This window comes from Branchiostoma floridae, chromosome 3 (assembly GCF_000003815.2).
Source record: "Branchiostoma floridae strain S238N-H82 chromosome 3, Bfl_VNyyK, whole genome shotgun sequence".
NCBI classification, from domain to species: domain Eukaryota; kingdom Metazoa; phylum Chordata; class Leptocardii; order Amphioxiformes; family Branchiostomatidae; genus Branchiostoma; species Branchiostoma floridae.
The window spans coordinates 24576677-24585671 of record NC_049981.1 but is presented as its reverse complement, the minus strand read 5'-3'; the positions used below and the strand labels follow the sequence as shown (position 1 = coordinate 24585671).

Genomic DNA, 8995 nt, shown 5'->3' with positions numbered 1-8995 from the left:
CAGACTAGCGGCAGCGCAAGTCAAGGAAACGAGCCGATTTGCTTACTTATTTCTGTAAGCTCGTGGAAGTTTTGGACATTACATCCAATTGGGGAGGTTTTGTACGGTTAGAGGAATTCAGAGCGGTGTGGATTAGAGAGGCCCTTACTACACCCGCACTGACGTGAATTTAGAGCGGTAAGAACTACGCGTGAATTTTTTGTAAGCCGTCATATGATTAACTCGTATATCTACTCTCCGTAACAATGTGTTACAATCGAAGATATGTAGATTGAATACACCATTTCAAGTGTAGAAGTTAGTCAGGTAGTTTAGCTCTAAAACTATTGCAAGGTTTTAACACACTTTGTCGAATTCCATTTTCTATGTCAATGAATACGCATATGCACTATTTTTGCATGAAGTTTCTAACACCAAAATAGACGGGATGACGAGTTGCTAAACATCGAGATTTTTTTTAGTCAAAGACCATTTTGACTAGCTACAATATGGAGGTCTGATAAGCATCTGGGTTTAAAACAACGACTGTTGCAAACGCCGCGGGAAGTTTTTCTAGTCTACAGAAGGGCATTTGAGAAATCAAATCCTTTAAATTGCTGTTTTTGCTTATAGATTCTTAACATAAGTAACAACACATTCCCAGAATCGTAGCTTAGTAGTCAAGGATACGGAAAAATCCGGACAGAGAGCCCAGGTCGATGCCGCGCGAGGTCCCGAGTTTCTCTGAGATCGCGCTGTTATACCCCTACATGTACGTTGCTATCGTCTGCAAACAACAAATGAACACCACAAAAACGACAGGAAGTGTTTAACTATCCAGACGGTGGGCCCAGATCTTAGAACACACAGGGATAATTGGGTTTTGTCTTTGTTTGCGGGATTATATCTAAAACCCTGGACAGTTTTTAATTGCAGGTATAGCTGGAAGGTGTAAGTGCCACTGTGTGCGGGAATGTCGTGAACGCCACCAGTTCCTTGCTATCAGTCTTGCCCACGGCTTTTCAAAACAAAACAAGAAGGCAGCTTATAATTATGACTGATGTTACAGAAGGTAGGCTAGATCTTTGTGTCCAGTGTAGTTTGGAGAAGACCTAGCTCGTGTGGAGCTAGCTAATGCGAGTTTTCAGCGAGGAGAACCCAGCAAAACGGTCGGCGGTACGGGCGCATTATGCGGGCGCCTGCTCGAGGCGCACCCGATAAGAGACCCGGGTTTATCCTAGACTCTTTCACTTCATTATTCGTGGCTGGCACAATAATTGATTAGAATGTGAAAGGACCCAAATCCCTCCAAATCAATTTGGGTAATTGTTGGGCATTTGGCACGGGCGTTTAGGCTCGTCAAACTGCCATTACTGTCGCCTTACCGTCCGCCCTCCCCATTGTTTTAGGATACCACAGATTAGTGGACAGTACTTATAAACGTCGCTTATCGCAAAGATGGGAAGACAGTCGGCTCGTGGTATTGAATAGAAAGTATCCACTGTGAAATTCTCATGGAGAATACTACTCATACAGGCACTGATTCCCTCAGAAATTAGCAGGGATTTTATTTCGTACCCCCCACTAGGGTAAGAACTGTGATAAGGTTTCCGGTAGTATACACACATTCATGCACACTCACACACAATGAAGTACACGGTATAGCATTGCCACTCGCACTGTTCTCCAACAAAGAGTTGTTTTGAGAATTTTGATAGAAGTTGTAAGGATGTCTTCATGAATCTTGTTAGTGCTCAAATCACATCCACGTGGAGACAACCTGTGGATATTTCCGAAGGATATAAACGTACATTTTTTTCACATGGCCGCCGCCAACCCTACCTACCGCCTGTGCCGCTGAAAACTTTGCATAGGGCATTGGCCAAACTCTTCTCGCTCAAGGAAGTGGCAAATATTTGCTTAAGCATCATTAAAGGCGTGAAAAAGCTTGCTAGGAGCAAATTCATGTCCCAACATGTTTGCAGTGTGACTAGAAATTAGATTATTTCGCCCCGTTCTCCCCGCAAATTGGCAAAAGAAACACAATCTCGTGCAAAGTATCACCGTGGGACTCCTATCCAAGATGGCGGAGCAGAGAATAAAAATCCCCTAAACAAACCTTACAGCTGCGAAACCACTAAATCCCTACATTCATAGGACTGTAAACAGTGACAGAAACATTACAAGTAGTCTCATTAATGTTTGTAAGGTGTCTTTCACACATCTAGCAACTGTGCATTAATCTTTAGCTGCCAAATTTAAGCAAACTACTGGTAAAGACTGTAACATGACTGTCTCAAAGTGCAGAAATAGATGCGCCTATAAGGCTAGATACTGTAAAATTAAGAAGAAAAAAAATAAAAGCGAAAAATGGTCTCTGGCCAAATTATACCGACAACTGTGCACGTCAATGGATTTATAAAGGCTAGCTATAGAGAACATAGATTCAATCTAGTCAGATACTTTTTGTGAATTATACAATCCAGTATAAAGCCACCTGGCTCTTTGCTTGACTCTACCCACCCGCGAAACTTGATTACGTCAAGGCGCCATAATGATTGTTTTCATATAGCTAGCTGTCTTTTTTCATTAAAAGGAGCGACAATAGGTTTGTGGGACGTAGTTAGATTATAATAGAAATCATAGCTGATCTGTTATATGTCACACCTTGTTGGACAATAGTTAGAAAATAAGCCATATATTAAATATGGCGACTAGCAGGGATAAAGCGCACAAATACAAAGGATTACCTTGATGCTTGCACGGACAGAAACGCAATTTCCTTTATGTAACGTATTGTCAAATGCATTCAACATTATCTTGCAGGTGTTAGGAATTGTATCGTCCATGTACATTATACTAGACGTCCATAACTAACATTTCGTGACTGATATGTCTGCCGTACAAATTTGAATACGAAAGGGTAAAACATGTAACTTAATGGGGAAAAACACTTCTTATTGTAATGTTTGTGTCAGTATAAAACAATGTTAACTCTATAACCACATTGTTCAGAGGTGTGAAAAATGAAAACGCGAAAAATATGATATACAGTCATTTTACGATACAATACAAAAGTATCATATATGAAACCGTGATGTGCAACAGATATTTTGAACATTAACAGTAAATATTTCTATGGTTGCAGCTTATCTAGCATCGTCTATTGTTACTAAACATATACAGACAACAGGAGAGATGGAGAAGATATTACGACTTGCACTTTTTCATTATATTATAATAAGAAAATAAACCTCACAAAATTCATCATACGCAACCCCTTTGATCTTTGACTGTTTACATAATAGAATTTTGTAACGAAAACATTGACTTCAAAGCTAGAGCAGACAAAAAAATCACCGATAAAAGCATGCTGTGCCCTTTCTTTTCAACATTATCATATTTACTGGAATGCAAAATACTTCTAACTTACAATTTTATTCTTTATGTCAAAAGGTCACATAAAATGAAAACACTTGAGGCTTGTCTATAGAGGGGCCTACCCTAAAAATATGCGCCGAAAATACAGCTGAAAGATTGCAACTTTTTGGCGCTGTATACAAAACAATGCAGGGTAAAGAAGTGTACTAAAACCACCGTTCGAAATTACTGGCACTTCAAAATACAATAGACAGGAACATGTCCCTGTAAGTGAATAATCCTTGAGGTTAAAGGTATGAAATATCGGAGAATTTGTAGAAGAATTATCAGGTGGTCCTGCAAAATTCGCAACCTCAAAAATGATAATCAGCCGTCCAGGGGTCTATGACAACAGCAGTGTCCATTGAAATGTTGAAATAAGACATGAGCTTTTCTCTACGCTGTCTTATACGCCGTATATTGCAGATATGAAACAGTATGTGATGTTTATAATGCATTTTAGATCGTCCAAGGAAAATGCAAATGTGTGTACAAAAGTGTATAAGGTTAGGAGATATTTAGATATGCATGTAGGTAGAAAGATACAGAGCAAAATGCTTCGTTTTGAGGTACTGCTTCAAAATGTACTTGTATTCAATCTTTGTCCATATGTTGACATGAGTATTCATAACAAATCAATTTGTCCTGTGTATGAAAATAATGAACGTTGTAAGACACAATTAATTAGCTTGTATGAATAATTTAGCAGCAAGAATTGTAGACAAAACAGTGGAGTATTCTATTGCTTTCACGTGAGTACATATAAAGATGGACATCAACCAGATATAATATACAGCTTTCTGAATGATTAACCACTCTATCTTTAGACAATGCAAAGAAAAATTATTTGCAACCTCATGTATTATAGTCGATTTGAATGTCAACGGACACTGCTTAAGTTAGTGTTATTTGCTATGTTATGTTTGATGTCATAAGAAATGGAGCGTTTGATTCTATTACTTTTAAGAGTTAGTAAAGTTGTCATTCTAGACAACTTAACATGTCAATTAATTAACGTGAGAAAATGATGAAGGTAAAAATTTTGTAGCTAACTCTCCAACGGGCTGTGAGCTTGTATTTTTTGAGCTGCTCGAAGAAAATGAATTTGGGCATTTCTTCATTCGTAATTCTAGGGCGCGTGGTAGCTATGGTCTTGAAGAAGGGTACTATAATTGTAAACAGAAGTGTGTTTTACCAGCTCATCGACTCGTCAATAATTAAAACTAGTATACAAAGACAACAGGACCTTGGTACTGACGTTTGTGATCGTGCCGGCTGAGGCTTTATTGAAGAGGACTTCCGCGTACATACTGAGAAATCCCACATTGTGTTTTGTGTTTGGAGACGTATACGGTTGTGTGCGGTTAAGGTCTCGTGCGAGGGACCACAGCAAAGCGGTATTGTGGTCAGTACACACAGCCTGGTCAAACAGTGAACACCCTGTCCGGGCTAAGGTGACCAAACCCTTGTTCTTTTTACACGTTCTAAACAAAACCAAACGTCTCAGTAGTTTCGTGTCCAGCGGGTATAGTTTACATACTGAGAAAGAAGAGTCATTACAAGGCTTCAGAGCTGTCAAGTTTTGACAGTATTGAGATGCCGGTTTAGTGAGCATTTTGCCGTGTGTTTACCAAAGCAAAAGACAACAACAAAAATGGCGGAAAAGGCGAGAGGGGGATCGGGTGTACGTACTGACCAGTCGTGCTAGCTGACCACTCCGTTTTGCGAGGTCCCGCGCGGTTGTATCGGCTTGCGTGGCCTGGCGAGGGGCGTTAATTACACCTGTTGTAAAACCGCCGTAACTCCTGGTCTTCGGTCGTAACTTTTCAGCCCCGCTTGTAACTCTCGTACTGAACACACGGAAACCTTGATCAATCCAGCGGAGGGGAATCGAATCTTGGCGAGGTATGCATAAGGAATTGTTGTTGTGGAGGCGGGCAAGGGCTGAAGCTGTGCGCCCGGCGGATCCGGTTACCCCTGCCGGCTGAGGAGGCCCCCTTTTGCCGGTACGGGCCCCTCGGCTCGGGTATCGACTTCTAAAGGTGGCTCTGCCGAGTTGAGAGAAAAGCTAGTCCGCCGTTTTAACCGAAGACGCTTTTCTGGCAGACTTTTATCTCTCTGTAGACTGATAAGGTGCAGACATTAGAATCAAGGAATCTTCTCTCTGAAGGCAGTGTGCGACGTTTCTCTGCTAAAACTGACCAGTAGCCATTTAACCCGTCAAGAGCTCGACCTCACGGGGATTGGTATCTAACAAAAGATCTTTGCAAGATAGCAAGCTGTCAAAATAAGGCCTAGATTTTCCATTTTTATTCAAGCACGCCTTGGTAAATAACGACTCTCTTTAGACTGGAGACTTCTTTCAATACGCGTACGATTTTCTCAAAGCTGCAGTGTGTGCCGAACTCGGCTTGCTAGGACCACACGCACGAAAAGAGAGGACACAGACTTTAAATCTCATGGAGAATTTACTTCCAACCAAATGCTAACACGGCAAATAAAGCTAAAGCTGGATCTGGAATCGTATAGTGTTTTGTATTGTTTGGGACGTTTAGCTGACACGCTTTGGTTAAAGTAGAGCGTTGAGGGATAACTTTAGCAAACCTCCTGGTCGCACCTGTCTATGGTGTAGCGTTAGGTAGTACTTTTAGCGGCCCGGTCGTAGTAGATACTTCTTATCGTCTGTATCAGCGCAATGTAATCAAACTGCGTTCAACAACCCTCACACCAACACTTCATCTGCGTGAAGAGATCAAAAATAACTCCAGAAAGTAGACAATTCGTCTGCCGAAACGCTTAGACAAGAGGAGTTTAGACATCTTGAGTGCTGAACACGTTTGAACAAGAGTTTGTATGCACTCGCGTCCTTCTGGCCACTGTACATAGTCTCGTCAACTCTCGTCAGCCTTTGACGCCATATGACAGATTCAAACTGTGCGGGGGCATGTCTTCATTACACCACATGTAATCATAATTCCTAAGGGTCCTTCTTGATGAATGTTTTATCCGAATATCTGTCAAAACCTGTTTCTAAGCCCGGAGCTCGGAGCCAAAGCTGTCGGGAAACACGAACTGAAATCCCGAGCATGTCTGTGCGCACAGTACGATGATCCTCGCAATTACTATTTGGAAACAACGTGTTTAGCGTGGCTTCTATGGGAGTGGGAGAAAACGCACAGACACCCCAACAAAAATTTAGAACATTTTGATAAGAACATCTAACGTCTGTTAAAAGCTGTCGGCAGCTAGGAGGGAAAAAAAAAACTTCCAATCTACCGCGGATTTCGCCGGTGTAAGCCCTCGGATCACACTGGCGGCATGCGCCGGGTTTCCCGGGCTAATTACTCAGAAAAACGCAATTTGAACCTGATAATTACTGTAGATCTATAGAACCGAAGTACCCAAACAGCGATAAGTATCGTGATATCATAAGTACTAACCTATGGGAGAGATTAAAAAGAGACGACAAGCTGCAGTCTCCTTGTCTGCGCATACACCATTGGAGGGGAGGGAAACTATGGTTCTAACTCGCTAATGTAGGGTCTCTTTCCGTGGCACGACTAATCTTAGGGATTTTAGCTGCTTATCATTTACATCAACTCGCTAAAACTGTGAGGATATTTCTGACAGCATTTTTGTACAAGGCCGGGAGTGGCACGGATAGATCCAGTCCCTAGGCAATGGGGACATATGTTTATTTTTATCATACATGATAACGCAACAGGTTTTCAGAAAAACGTTCCAAACTTAACCGAAAAATATAGCAATCTGCTTAACAGAAACATTTTGTTAATTCTTTCTTACACAAATCATAAACTCTAGAACGGTTATATGTAGACATTGGTGAACTTTTGACGACAAAGACATATTTTCTTACCACAGACGGGCAAGGATACTTCGCTGTTTTACGCCTTTCCGAGGCCAAATTACACCATGCACATGCTACTTGGCTGTCGGTAACTTTTTTGCTGTACAAAGCTGCACCACTTTACACGTACAAAACTAACTTTGAGATTTACAAATATTCAAGTATCTTAAGGAAAATGTGCCCATACAGTAAGAAGGCAGCCAACATGATTGGTATTTTATCTAGAAAGTAAAAAAAAATATATGCATGATTCTTCAAGTCTGTAAAGTAAGTAAAATATGGCCACGCTTTCTGACTTTTTCAATGTGTTAAGCGCTCCATGTATTATAGAATTTAAAGACGTTTTATGTCGACTTTCATCGGTACAGGAATTTCAGTAGCCAGTTTTTTTTAACCCGTAAATGCGTATGTTAGTATTACTTTGTGCATCACATTGCTGGTATATTTCTTTTATCTAATAACACTTCGTCATTGCAAAAAGAAAACAACGTCTTACGCCTAAAAGGAAGTAATTTTTGTAACCTACTTTTCAAGGTTGTAGAAGCAAAGGACACATCGTCTTGTAAACAGTATTCGACATTTTTGGTCACACTTGTCACTTCTTGTAGGCTAAAAATCTGGCTATGTTTTGTGAGCAGAAAAATGATACGAACAAATGGTTTTACAATACAAAATATGATAAAGTCGACTTTTTCACAACTTGATACGAATATTTACAATTGTCGTATACATCGTAATGTTTTGTGAAGACAGCATGAATTTAAAAGAACAAAAATAAATCAGGTGATATAGAATACATGTATGTTGAGCCTGACCATCACTTAAAAAGTGCCGAGAACGCGCAGTTATTTTGAGGACGACTGCCTACACATTTCCATACCTCCAAACTAACTTTATTTCATATTTTAAGTTTTTAAGAAGGTTTTTTTTATATGATACGAGTTGGTGAAAATTAGATAAAAAAACACTTTTCATTGCAAGTTTGACAATCATAAGTTATTCAACAGAACAACTATGAGATATTAACTTTTTGATAGGATTGAAACTATTTTTGAAAACCAGTTGAGCGATAGACGATTGATACGTTTTATTCCGATTAAAAAAAAGAGATATAGTGGTTTCATATGAGTAATTAGTTTGCAATAGACGTATATAATTGCCTCCTATAGCTAAACGTGTGCTCTTTTGACATTGACGACAGCACTAGGCTATTTCAGTGCTACACCAGCACCTCCCTCGTTAACATGACTCACAAAGCGCCGATGTTCTAAATTTTCCCTAACGATGTTGTCCATGGTCTCGTTCAACTGTCTCCCCTCGTAAGCTAAAGGAGACAGCACCACTTCTGAAGATCTCTTACGCAAATGTTTTAAAATTCCTGAGGTCTAGTTTTATTTGTTTTCCATTGCGGCTTGAGACGAAGTTTATGGGAGAGGGAGAGAGAGAAAGGTTCCCAGTGCGCAGGCTCATACTATTTGTCCGGGTCACGTCTGCAGCACAACATGGCGGATATCTTTTTTTTCTCGGGATCGAACAACTAAACTTTGGTAAGGCGGGCTGTGGTTGGTAGACGGCTGAATCGAAGGTAATATACTACATTTGCAACAACATTTTGGCGGTAGTTTTCATCTGGTATTATACATTATATTACCGTAACATGTTTCAGTCACACGTGCTTTCTCTCATATTTACAGACTGTCTCCTAAGATTTAGACAATTCTATAAATT

General features: G+C 40.3%; 1 protein-coding gene across 4 annotated transcripts in view; it reads left to right on the top strand.

Moving 5' to 3' along the window:
- LOC118411568 (diencephalon/mesencephalon homeobox protein 1-like) overlaps positions 1 to 8995 on the top strand; it is a 41070-nt gene that overhangs the window by 2802 nt on the left and 29273 nt on the right. Inside the window, exon 1 of one of the 4 annotated variants that reach the window (XM_035813934.1) lies at positions 32 to 177. The exons of 2 other annotated variants lie outside the window; for them this stretch is intronic. The gene's annotated coding sequence lies outside the window, so the exon portion shown is untranslated. Of the gene's footprint in view, positions 1 to 31; positions 178 to 8750; positions 8853 to 8995 lie in introns of those variants that run through there. One more of the 4 variants, XM_035813935.1, reaches the window with a different exon arrangement.